Raw genomic sequence first — 12,243 nt, forward strand, 5'->3', positions numbered from 1 at the left:
GGTGGGCTGGGCAGCAGGTGGTTAGGGGGTGGGGTGAGGGGCAGGTGGGGGGGGCTGGGTAGCAGGTGGAGCCTGGGCCAGCGAGGAGGCTCTCGTGTCAGTCGAGGCTGGATGTGAGGGTTCCCTGCACCGCTGTGGGAACATCGAGGTGAAGAAGCTTCCCGTCAGAGACACCCTGGTGGTCGCTTAGATGCGGGCGGGGGAAGGTGCCGAGAGAGGGTGGTGGGTGACATAATGGAGACCTTGGGCCCGGGCCACTGTGTGGGCACTCAGTGACACGTAGAAACGTGGGTCACTCGAAGCGGTGGGATCCCAGTCCGTGTCCCGACAGGTCCAAGGTAGAAAGACGGACCCTATAGAAAGACAGGCTGGGGTGGGGCCTGTCTGTCCCCTGGGGGATGAAATCAGAGCAAAGTCAGCCCTCAATTCCCTTGACACCCTGTCTGCAGCTCTGACCACCAACGTCCCCGCCCCCCACCTCCCACATTACCCCCGGCTGTCACACCCCTAAGTCCTCCAGCACAGATCAGATGACCTCGCAGAGCAGTCGGCCAGCCAGGCACAGAACTGAGCGCGTGTCACGCGTTACCTCGTCTCAGCGAGACTTGGCAAGGTTTCCAGGGCAACTTACACCGTCGTTGTGCAAACCACGGGGTTACCTTTCGGCCTTGATTTCCAGCTGTGTCTTTCTGTGACCGCACGAGGTAAGACGTTTCTTTAGAGCCGTCACAGGCCATCTCTGGTTCTCTTGCTTGGCTTTGAATGGAGGGTAAGCCCCAAGTGTGTCATTTTCTTTCTGTACCCGCCGCAGCTCAGTCAGAGGCGGCCATCACGCCCCGCCCTTCTGGTCACCGGCGTCAGTACCGACGGTCAAGTGCAGCGGCCCCCTGGACTCCTAAAGCTGTGCCTTCAACGGACATTTCATCCCAGGCAGTCACAGGTGAGAATTTAGGTGGTTATGAAGCCACTACGTGCCATTGATCACCGGTATCTCATTGGCCTGGCAATGAGGTCATCACCTGTGTCCAAGCCTCATCAGTCCGAGGGCCCAGCCCCGAATCCCAACTCTGAGGGTGTATCTCTCAGAAACACCCCCAGTGCTCAGTGCTACACCATTCGAGGTCCCTTCAGGAAAACAGAATCTCCAACCAGCCCACACAGAGAGGACGGTCCGCAGAGACACGGGTCGTGAAGGGTTGTCGGGGCCGACGGAGCAGGAAGGGAAGGGAAGGGCCCCCAGGGCTTAGGGACTTGGCACGCTGCCGCCCGGGGCTGGGGAACCCGGGACGAACCCTGCACCTGCTGTGGCCTCCGGTGGAGCTGAGCGCCACGGCCGCGGAGATCCCCGAGTCCCCGCTGCTGCTGGAGCCACAGGCCGCTGCTGAAAGGACCAGAGAGGCAGGGACAGATTCCTTACCTCTGCCCTCCCGGTCCTGGGCCAGCACCTCTCATCGTCCGAACCTGGCTGGAACCGGCAGTCAAGGGAGGCAGGGACACGTGACTTGGGGGCCCGGCATCGCACAGACAGTGGCCACCGAGCAGAGAGCCGAGACGACTGGACGAAGGACCAGCACATCGAGACTTGACTTTTGTACCAGCCAAATCCGTTCTGTGGCTTCCTGCGGGGTCCTGAGAGGGGGGCGCTGAGACTCAGTTTCCCCATGAATAAAATAGGGATAATAACAGCCCCTGACAAGGTTTTTGGAGCATTGCGTTAAGTCAAGCACGTAGAAGAGCCTAACGAGAGGTACGGCTGAGGGAATAAGGTCGAGGGCCTTGTAATAGCGTTGCGTGGTGGGTGACCCCCGGCCGCTTCCTTGCCTCAGTGAGCTATGTGGCTGTGAATGACCTCTCAGACGACATGGACCCTTTGGGGTCAGGAGGAGCGAAAGATGGAGTTCTGGCTCTTCCATCACTTTTTCAGAATGGGTATGGTGAGGAGTGGAGGGTAAGGGGCAAATGGGCCCCGTCTGGGAGGTCTGGCAGCAGAAGGTAGGACCCCAGCCCACCTAGGAGGCGAGGACAGAGATGTTGGGGACAGCTCCTCTCCTAAGGCTGGGGCCCCAGGTGAGGGGGAGGGTGGGGCCGAGAGTGAGGAGAGGGGGGCAGTCCCTCCTGCAGGTGGAGCCCAAGCAGCGGCCAAGGCCAAGTGGGCAGTTGGGGTCAGTTCTGGCCCTCGGGGCGGGGGGGGGCAGCCTTCTCAGGGCATCACTTAGTGCTGACACTTGCACCCAGGACTCAGGAGCTCCGCTGTGGGGCCCGGGTGCCTGCAAGTCCCATTGAGGCAGAGAGCCCGGATATCAGCGCCCCGGAAGGGATGTTCATTCAGCAATTCCTTCATTCTCTGGGCTGTGTGCTGTAGGTGCTGGGCACAGAACTGAGGAGGATGCCGCCGTGATGCCCTTTCCTGTGGCCCGAGGGGTCCAGGCAGAGGGCAGTGAGCAGGGGAAGGGATGGAGGGAGAGCAGGGCTCACCTGGGGGTAGGTAGGGACTCGGCCTGGCCTTGAGGCAGTGGTCACCAGATCCTGTCCTGCTGAAAGCCCAGGTCTGTCTCATCCCCCAGGCCAGGCCACAGAATAGGAGATTCGGGGACCTGGGATAAGTCATCACAGTGCAGCCCTGCCAGGCCAGGGGACAGCCAGGGGCCCGATGGTCTGTGGCAGGAAAATTAATTAACAAGTTGCATCGGGGGCTCACGGGAGAGCACGCATGGCCAGGTTGCAGACAGGCCTGAGTCCATCACGCGGCCTCAGTCAGGCGGAGAATCATCAGCCCCACTGGTGACAATGACAGAGGCAGGTGGGGCAGAAGAAGAAGCAAGGCCGGGAAAGGACACAGCCTGGGCTTCAAACCCTGGCTCGGCCACTTACCGTATAAGGTGGATGCGAAGTTTCACCTCCCTGAGCCTCAGTGTCCCCCTCTGAAACACGGGGGCAATAATTCAGCTGATCTCACGGGCTTGCACTGAGGATGATACTGAACAGTTTACTCCGAGTCCCTTCCCGCTAACTGGCTTTGCACCATTCCCTTCCCTCTGCTGGGAATGTTCAAACGCTTCTCCATCTGGTGAACCTTTCTCCATCCGTCAAAACCCAGTGCAGCTGTCCTCGCCTTTAATGATATTTACTGCTGGTGCCTGTGACCTCTATTCTGCTTCTGCACTAACGGAATCTTGGCTTTTCCCGGGGAGCGCTCTGTCCTCCAAACTCAGTTCTCGTGGTCCTGGAGGGGCTACTCAGCACCCTCAGGCTCTCTTTAAATGCCTTATATGAGTCAACATGTTTAAAAAAAAAACTTTATTTATTTTTGAGAGCGAGCGAGAGAGCACACGCACGAGTGGGGGGAGGGGAAGAGAGAGGGGGACAGAGGGTCTGAAGCAGGCTGTGCACCGACAGCGTGGGGCCCGATGTGAGGCTCGAACCCATGAACTGCGAGATCACGACCTGAGCCGAAGTCGGACGCTCAGCTCCCTGAGCCACCCAGGCGCCCCTATGAGTCAACACATTTAATTATCATAAAAAATGGTGGTGAACATCAATATTTCTTACCACGGGAAGAGGGGTAGCAGGATCTCATCTGGATAAACCACAGTGATGGATATTTATGCTGAGGGCTGACGTAGCAGTCAGAGCCCCTGGTGGGAAGCGCATTCGCTCTGGGCGGTTCAAACACAGAGGCTTTCATGCCTGGGCTGCTTGTGGAGGTGATGGCGGGGTGAAGGGAGCAAGCGGGGAGGGCAGGCACCCCAAGAGTGGGGGCACCGGGCAGCTGTCAGCACCCGCGGATGAGGGGACGAGGACAGGGAGCACCGTTCCTGGAGCCCCGTGAGCGCTGGGGCCGTGGAGGGGCCGCCCCAGGAGCGGTGGTCGCAGGGAGGGCGCCGGCACTCAGGCTGTGGCCGCAGCAGGGAGGAGAGACCCTGCCCTCCCTCTCCTCCCCCCGCCCGGGCTCCTGGGGGCCTCCCGCTGGTCCGAGACCCAGAAAGCCCGTCTGCCAGGAACCCCCCCCAGTGCAGTGCATGGGGGTGGGCTTCCTCCGGGCACAGAGCAGGACGGAGTGGGTGGAAATGGGTCAGGGACGGGGACTAGTGTGGCGAAGCTCCAGGCATGGAATATTCCTGACCGGGTTAACGGTGTTACTTGAGTGTCTTGTAGGGATGTTAGATTCTTTGTATTTTGGTGTCATTTTTTGCAGCGAGAATGAACCACTTGAAAACGGTGAAGCTTTTTATTTTAAGGGATCAGAAGGAGGAAGCTGGGGAGCCATAGAGAAACCCTGTGATGCCTCCACAGTCGGGGCCAGAGTGTGGGTGAGGCACAGGTGAACCTGACTTCACGGCCCCCCTGGGAAACGGAGTCTCAAACGCTCACGGTGGCTTGGCAGGTGCGATCATGCTGCAGGGACAAGTGGGAGGGAGCCCTGTGTGGCCTCGAGCAGGTCCCGCCCCTCTGGGCCTCAGTTTCCTTGTGAGCAGAGACTAATGACTCTGAACCTGTTTATCATGGGGAAGAGAGAACAGACACACGGCCCCAGAAAGTGCTTGGGGTGCTTCCGGGGTTATTTGAGCCTAATGGTAAAGGCTCAGAGTCAGCGTTCTTTGGGACAGGCCAGAGTCGAGGGCTAGGGCTACTGGATCGGTCTGGGAAGGGCCAGGGACGCCCCCGGGGCAGCAAGGAGGAGCCTGGCAGCTGGAGGTGATGCAGAGACCGGGACTGGGGCTGAGGCAGAGTACCCCCTGCCCTTACTTGGATGCGTGATCCCTGAGCCTCAGTTTCCCCGGCTATAAAACAGAGGGGTTGCACAGATAATGCCCGTGGTCCGGTCTAACTCTGTGTCCACATCGGGTGGGGAATCTGGCAACAGGTGAAACTCAGGGACAGAGGTTTCCATCTTTGCCCTCGTCACCAGGAAAAGCCATCTCAGGTCTCACTCACTGACAACAGCGTGAAGAGCTTTGGTGGCTTCCGTTCACTAAGTACTGTGATCGTACCCAATTCATGGCTAAGGAAACGGAGGCGCAGAGAAACCAGATGGTTTGCCCAAGACGAAGCCACTGAGGGACCAAGCTGGCAGGGACTGGAATTAGGAGCGCCTGACTCCAGAGCTCATGACGTCATTTGTGCACGGCGTCTGCTCCTGTTTGTTTGTGTGACTTGCGTCGGGTGTCAGCAGAGTCCTACCCGTCGACAGCAGGGACCACTTCCAAGCCCGTCATGATCCGGTGGAAGAAACTGAGGCAGAGAGCGGAAAGGCCACGATACACAGCCACGCCTTCTGCAGCCCTGCCTGCCTGTGTGGCCCCGCCCTCAGCCATATCCTTCTGCAAAAAATGCCCATTGGTACGGGACCTTGTTGAACAGAATGAATGCAGAGCTTTTGGACAAGTGTTGAGACAGGCAAGGGAGCCAGGTAATCTGGTTACTTGTGTCGAAATATTGCTTGATGTCGCTCGGTGATCTCTCGGTGAGGGGACAGATTGTCCTGACATATTGTCGGTGGGGGGTGGGGAGAGAAGAGAGGGAGGTACGGAGAAGCAGAGACAGACTTGTCCCTCTGAGAGGGACAGACTTGCATGGCAGGACGTGGTGAGTATTGAATCAAGTTGCTTTTTGTGGGACTCGAATGTCCGGGAGAACTTTGAAAACATAAGCAGAGGCAGAAGGGCACGTGCAGGTGTGGGGTCCGCAGAGCGTGTGGGCCGGGGACCCCGTGGGGGCAGCGGGAATGACTGAGCCCAGGCCCATAACGGCCACGTGGGAGCAGCGGAGGGACATCTGCTGCTGGGGACCCACTGCTCACACCGAGGTGTGGCCGTAAAGCTCCCGAGACCGGGTCTGCCCTGACGAGCGACCCAGGTAAATCTGCCCAGAGCAGAGGCAGGTGCGGGGCTGAGGTCAGAAGGGCTGCTCTGCTCTCTGCTCCCACTGGAAGGTCTCTGCACTGGTGTTCCAAGAGCGTGGGGACAAATTCTCTGTCAGCCGATCACAGTCTGGCCCCTGCCTGCCTTGTGGGTGTCAGGGACAGGGTTTGGGACTCGTCTCTGCACATCTCTTCCTCTCGGAGACAGTCTCTGGGTCACCTGGCATCCCACACCCCCTCCATGTCCGTCTGGTGCACACCAGCCAGGCTTGTGCCGGCTCTGAGGGCAGCGAACGGCCGGGTCCCAGAGACAGATGGAGGAGACGGAGAAACAGACACAGGCAACAGCGTGATTACGAGCCATCACCGCCCCGCCCGTGTTTCCTGAGCACTTGCTGTGTGTCAGGCACCGGGCTTCGTCACGTTACACGCATGACGGTCCCGCCCCAGGACTCCCGGGTCTGCTCAGCCGGGCGTCCCCCTCTTCCACCGCTGCCCGAACCCAGCCACGGACCAGCTGCTTTCTCCACCCCTGTGCAGAGCACGGAGCAGCGGCTGCAAACATTTCATGTCAGGGAGGCCTGGCGCCACGGCCAGGGCTCACAGGCCAACCTCAGATGTCACTGGTGGCCCCCCAGCCCTCCTCTGCCCTTCCCATGGCCTGCCCCCTCTCTCTTACCCTCTAGGACTATTCCAGACCTCTGCCCCTCTCAAGGTCTGCTTCCAACCCCAGGCCCGTCACTAGCTGCCGGTTCCCTTCGGCCCTTCAGGGCCGAGGATGAGAGGCCACGGGGAGCTCACTCCCGTTCCCCTCCTCTCTTATCCTCACTCACCTCAGGGGCCCCTGCTGGGAGGCCACACCCTATACCTTCTACCAGATCTCGCTCTTTCCACCCCTGCAGAGGCTCCCGACCACCCCTCTCTCTTCCCATGTCCTCAGCGTCCTCAGCTCACCGCTTTGCTGCCCCGTGTACAAGCCTTGCAAACCTTCCCCACCCTTGGACTTACAGCGGGCCCTTCTTTCCTTATCGGCAGCCCCACTATTTAATTATTTTTATTCATTTATTTATTTTGAGGGGACCGGCAGGGAGAGAGAGGGAGAGAGAGAATCCCAAGCAGGCTCTGCACTGTCGGCCCAGAGCCCGACGCGGGGCTCGAACTCACGGACCGCGAGATCATGACCTGAGCCGAAGTCGGAAGGTTAACCGACTGAGCCACCCAGGAGCCCCAGGTTCTTGTTATCCCTGCATTCCTGTCACCAAGCACAGTGCCTGGGGGAAGACAGATGGTTAATTAAGGGTTTCTTACCAGAGTGAGAATTCGAACAATTCAATGAATGAATGAATGAGAAATGAGTCTCACAGCAATCTGAGCCCTCTGGCCCAACCCCGAGGGCAATGTGGCCCTCCCAAAGCTGGCCGGGGACAGCAGGCCAACTGTCACAAGGCCCACCCAGTCCTGAAGACCTTCTACCCTGCACTGGACCCTCCGCGACATGGGCACAGCCCAGGGCATCCTCCTGCCGGGAAATCCTAGGAACCTCAAGCTCCCAGGGGGAGTTTTCAACTCCGGTAACTACAAGGGAGAGGAGCACAGTGAGACGCTATTAGAATCTGACATAATTCCCAGCAGATGTCACTTCACAGGGATAGATATGTCTCCGCCCGGACTTCAGGTCTCATCCAGAAGCACCCAGAAGAGCCACCTATTTGCAGCCAATGAGAAGGGCACGGAGGAATGATCGTTTCAACAGATCAGCTTATTCGTCCCAAAGGGATCCTCGGAGGTTTCCAAGAGGAACAATTAAAATTGTTGCTGCGGAAACGCAGTGGCTGCTTCCAAGCCCAGAGGGGCCAAAAGGCTTTTCTTCCCTGGCGGGGAGGGAACCCTCTGAGCACAGAGCATTCTGAGCCAGAATGCCTGGGGCCCGCTTGTCCCGCAAGTCATTTTCCAGGGAGACAAAGGCTGCAGAAGGGAGGGGGCGACCCCAGCTTTGCTGCATGTTGCTGGCAGAGCTGGGAATGGGCGTCTGCATGCGGACACGCCTGGTTTTTCTGAAGGGCGGGGGTGGGGTGGGGGTGCAAATCGTGCTGAAATCCAAGAGCCATCCTGGACTGGTTCACGGGGTCCTGCCTGACATTGAGCTAGAAGAGGCTCTGGCCCAGGATGCAGGGAAGCTGGAATCTGGTGTCGGCTCTGCTGCTCCCTTGCTGTGTGACTTTGGGTTGGTCTGTCCCTTCTTTATAAAATGACGCGATCTCTAAGGGAACTTCTGGCCCCCAAAGTCTAGAACGGTCTCGGTCTCCACGTCTTTCAAGTGGGTATGATGCTCTGCCTCCCAGGGTGCTGTGAGGGGGGCTCCGGAAGTAGCTCCTGGGGGCAGCTGTCTGAAGGTAGAGCCTGGAACAGCGTTACCATCACCTGCGCACCTGGAGCCAGGCGGTATGGAGGGGAGAGCTGGGTCCACATGTGAGCGCTAGACAGAGTAAAGGGGACAGTGTCACTCCCCTCCAGGATGGAAGTTCTAATATTGGGAAGGGGCCTCCCTGGGGGGGTCCCTGAGGCCGGGTCCCCCCTCACCATTTCTACCTGCCAGACGGAGTCTCCTATCTCAACCTTCAAGTCCAAGGGCCTTGGCGGTGTTGGGCTATGAGCGAGGAGCATTGTGGGGAGGGCAGGTAGGAGGAGGGAGGGGGGAAGAGGAGAGGGGAGGGATAGGCTTCTTGCTTTGGTGCAAAACGTCAAAAGCGTGGGTCCTAGGAGACATCTGAGATCAGAGGCCGTCTCCATCGCTCGCTAGCTGCGTGAGTAGGGGGATATTCCTCGGTTTTCACATCTGCAAATCGGGACTGACGATGGCACCTCTCTCGTGGGGCTGGCGCTGGCAAGGTGCTCGCACCGCGCTCCGCCCTGGGGAGGATCTTAGGACTCGGTGGCAGGGGTGAGGCGGGAGTCGGGGCTGTCAATCTACAAAGGGACGCTTCTTCAGGCTACCACAGCCGTCCTGCTGACGGAGAGGACAGGAAGGCAAATGCATGCCTTCTTAGAGGGGAAACACGCAGTTGCCCAAGCGGGGAGAGAGAGAGAGAGAGAGAGAGAGAGAGAGAGAGATCGATCCCGGTCGTACACGAGGAGTGCAGTTAACATTGACTAGGTAAGAGCAGGAAAGCTTTGCATCTGCCCGACAGCAATTACAGGAGGGTCGAGAACAGTTATGGACTCACATGCTCTTGGCGATTGTGATTCTTATCCCGCAAAGCTCAAGGCAAGTTTCATTCCATTCAAGCAGGAAGCAAGGTCAGCCGTGATCAGATGACTGTCACACGTACAGTGTATAAATGTTAGTGAGACGGGAGAGGGGGTGACAGGGCACTGACCGTGTGCAGCCACCCTGGGTGCCCGCGGGGTCAACATTCAATGTCAAATGAGGTGCGGCAGGTGTAACAGCAGCCCCCACGTCCCGCAGGAGGCAGGTGTGGTCCAGCTGTCCGAAGCCGAGGCTCTGACCACTCTTCAGAGTTGGCCAACACTGTGTCTTTGTGCCAGGCCCAGGAGATTGGGGGACAGGGCGGCCGGGAACGAGGGGTACAGACAGCTGGGGCGAGGGCACCTTCCATGCAGTCCTGATGGACTGGAAAGTCATATAACCAGGAACCGGGTCTGTAAGGCCAGAAAGCAAGACAATGTAAAAAACATTTTTCCAGAGTAATACCCTTAGATCATGGAATGTCCTGGCTGGAAAAGATGACCCCCACCCCCCCCCGTCTAGGGGTCATCTTGTACAGCATCCTTATTTTATTTTATTTTTTTTAGTTTATTTTTTGAGAGAGAGAGTGCGAGAGAGAGCGAGAGAGAACAGGGGAGGTACAGAGAGAGAGGGAGACAGAGGATCCGAAGCAGGCTCTGCGCTGACAGCAGAGAGCCCAAGGCGGGTCTCGAACTCACAAACCGTGACATCATGTCCCTGAGCCAAAGTCAGACGCCCAACTGACTGAGCCACCCAGGCGCCCCTTACTTTAAAGCTGAGAAACTGTCATGCTGGTTCCCGGAGAACCTTCTCCAAGAAGGCAGGTTCTGTCTCCAGGGCCAAACTGGGATCAGTTTTAAAAAGCAGGGGTGGGGGAAGGAGGGGGGGGGGGCGCCTAGGTGGCTCAGTCAGTTAAGCGTCTGGCTCTTGACTTCGGCTCGGGTCCTGATCTCCCAGCTTGTGCGTTCGAGCCTCTCTCAAAATAAATTAATAAACTCAAGAATAATTTAAGAAAGGAATGTTGGCTGCCTGCCCGTCTCTGCCCTCTCCTTGGACGAACGACTCCACCCCACCCCCACTACCTGCTGCAGCCCGACGTGCTGCTCTTTGGGGCCCCTGGCACACCCAACGGGACTGCACCTCCTGTATTCGTGTGGCTCTGGCCCCTGCCTCCCTCACCAAGGGCATCCTCGAGGGTTCCCGGGGCAACTGTGAAAGGCTCGTGGCCCTGGCAGCCTCGGCCGCCCCCAGGGAGTTACACCCCAGCAGGGACCCGGTTCATTCCTTTGTGAACCAAAAGTGGGGGCTTTAGTAGTATGTTCCCAGGGAAGGGCAGAGACCAGAACGGATGCCCCGCGGGGCCTGAGAACGTGGGAAGGGAACCACACATAGTGAGTCACGTGCCGGGTGATAGGGTAGACGGTGTTCGGGCGTCATTCCGTACGATGAAGCCCATTTCACAAACGAAGGAGGGGGTTCGGAGACGCTGGGGCCACTCGCCTGAGAGCACACAGCTTGTACGTGCGGAGAGCACACAGCCTTTTCCACCACTTCCCTGCTCTGAAAAGCTGGCCTGCGATTTGGCTGTGGAAGGCATACAGCCTGGCTCCTCGGGGCTCAGCGACCCTGTCCTTCCCACCTCCATGTGACAAGGTCACCGAGTGAGGGGCAGGACCCCGCGCGGCCATGGAGAAGAGCCCACCCTGACATGCTCGTATTCTTGCCTGGAATTTTAGCACTGCTGGGTCGGGAAGATTCCTCTAGAAACCGAACCCTGCCCCCAGTCCAGCATCATCAGATCAGTCGGGGGGACAGGTGATAGGGACGATAGGGACCTTTCCCCCATGCACTCTATTAGGTCGAGGGCTCAGTAATCATTTGACTATTCCTTGGTCTTCCGGCAAATTACCTAACCTCTGACCCCTCTTACCCTTCTTGAAGTCAGGTCGTGGAAGACAGACCGCAGCAAACCGCGGCCCCCTAACCAGCTTCTGAAACCTTTCTCGTCCTCCTCTCCCCCATCCGTTCCCCTGGGAATCTCAGAATCGAGTGAACGGGGACCCACGCTCTGGACGTAGGCTCTGACCCAAGCGAAGCTGGCCCAATAGCCCCGTCCTGGGATTTTGGAGGTGGACGCGAAAAGGTTCAGACCCTTCTCTGTCTTTCGTATGCCTTTCGTATGCCAACGGCGGCCCTGTTCTTGCGGGTGGGCCGAGGCCCAGAGAGCGCTTCTCTGGGGGGACAAAACAAGAAAAGCCAAAGCTTCTCAGACAGAAACAGCGACGCAGGCAAAGGAGAGCATTCTCTGGGTTTGCCTCTCGGCCAGCCCCCGGACACCCGGACCACTGCAACAAATCTGCGTTTTTGCTCCTGGAAACCCGAAGGGCTGAAGATAAGTATAGATGTTCTTTGTAAAACGTCGGAACAGCAGACCGCGGTCCCGAGCGGGGCAGGTGCTGCCTCGTGCCCACCCGCAACCAAAACCACGGTGTAATGTGTCAGGCCCGCGCTCTTTCCTGCAGCCCCTCCTGCTTCTGGCATTACTTCTCATGAGAACATCCTCCCACCTCTGAAAACTTCCTGCTTAACCTCTGATGGTACTCGGATGCCACTTCCTCCGGGTCGTCTTCCAGGATTGGCCTGGCAGAGTTAATGCCAGTGTCCTGCTCACAAGTGCCCCACGTGACAGATGTCCTTCAGACACTTGACCTGGAGGCTCTGAGCTCGGGGTAGAGAGCACCTTGGCTGCCAGAGACCGTTGCGCAGGTGGAGGATGAAAACAGAGGTGCCGCCCTGGGTGCAGTGCTCCGTGGGCCTGTCTCACCCCCTGGTGTGTGGCCCTATACTCTGGGCCTCTGCCTCAGGGTCCCCAGGAGTCCCCAGCTCCCGAATGCCTGGGCCCTGAGCCCCTGGGCCAAGCACTCAGGACAAACCTCACCCATGCTGGATTCCTCTTCTGGGAGGACCAGAGAGCTGCCTCCCCCTGCCTGCTCGCGCTCAGGTCCTACTTGGCCCACCTCCTGTCCTCCCATCTCCCTGCAGGCAAGAATCTGAACCCGGGGCCAAGGCGACAATTTCCCCAGGTCCAGCCGTGGAGTCTCGGACTTCCGCTCCTTCCCAATCAACTGCCCTGAAC

The 12,243-nt window shown here is 58.5% G+C and overlaps 1 long non-coding RNA gene across 1 annotated transcript; it reads left to right on the top strand.

Annotated features, from left to right (window-relative positions):
- The first annotated feature begins 225 nt into the window (after nt 1–225).
- Nucleotides 226–1,700, top strand: LOC122479564. Its single transcript, XR_006296361.1, has 2 exons — nt 226–704; nt 812–1,700. It is a non-coding gene; the product is annotated as an uncharacterized LOC122479564 (long non-coding RNA).
- Nucleotides 1,701–12,243: the final 10,543 nt, after the last annotated feature.

Source organism: Prionailurus bengalensis, chromosome C1 (genome assembly GCF_016509475.1).
Source record: "Prionailurus bengalensis isolate Pbe53 chromosome C1, Fcat_Pben_1.1_paternal_pri, whole genome shotgun sequence".
Taxonomy (NCBI): domain Eukaryota; kingdom Metazoa; phylum Chordata; class Mammalia; order Carnivora; family Felidae; genus Prionailurus; species Prionailurus bengalensis.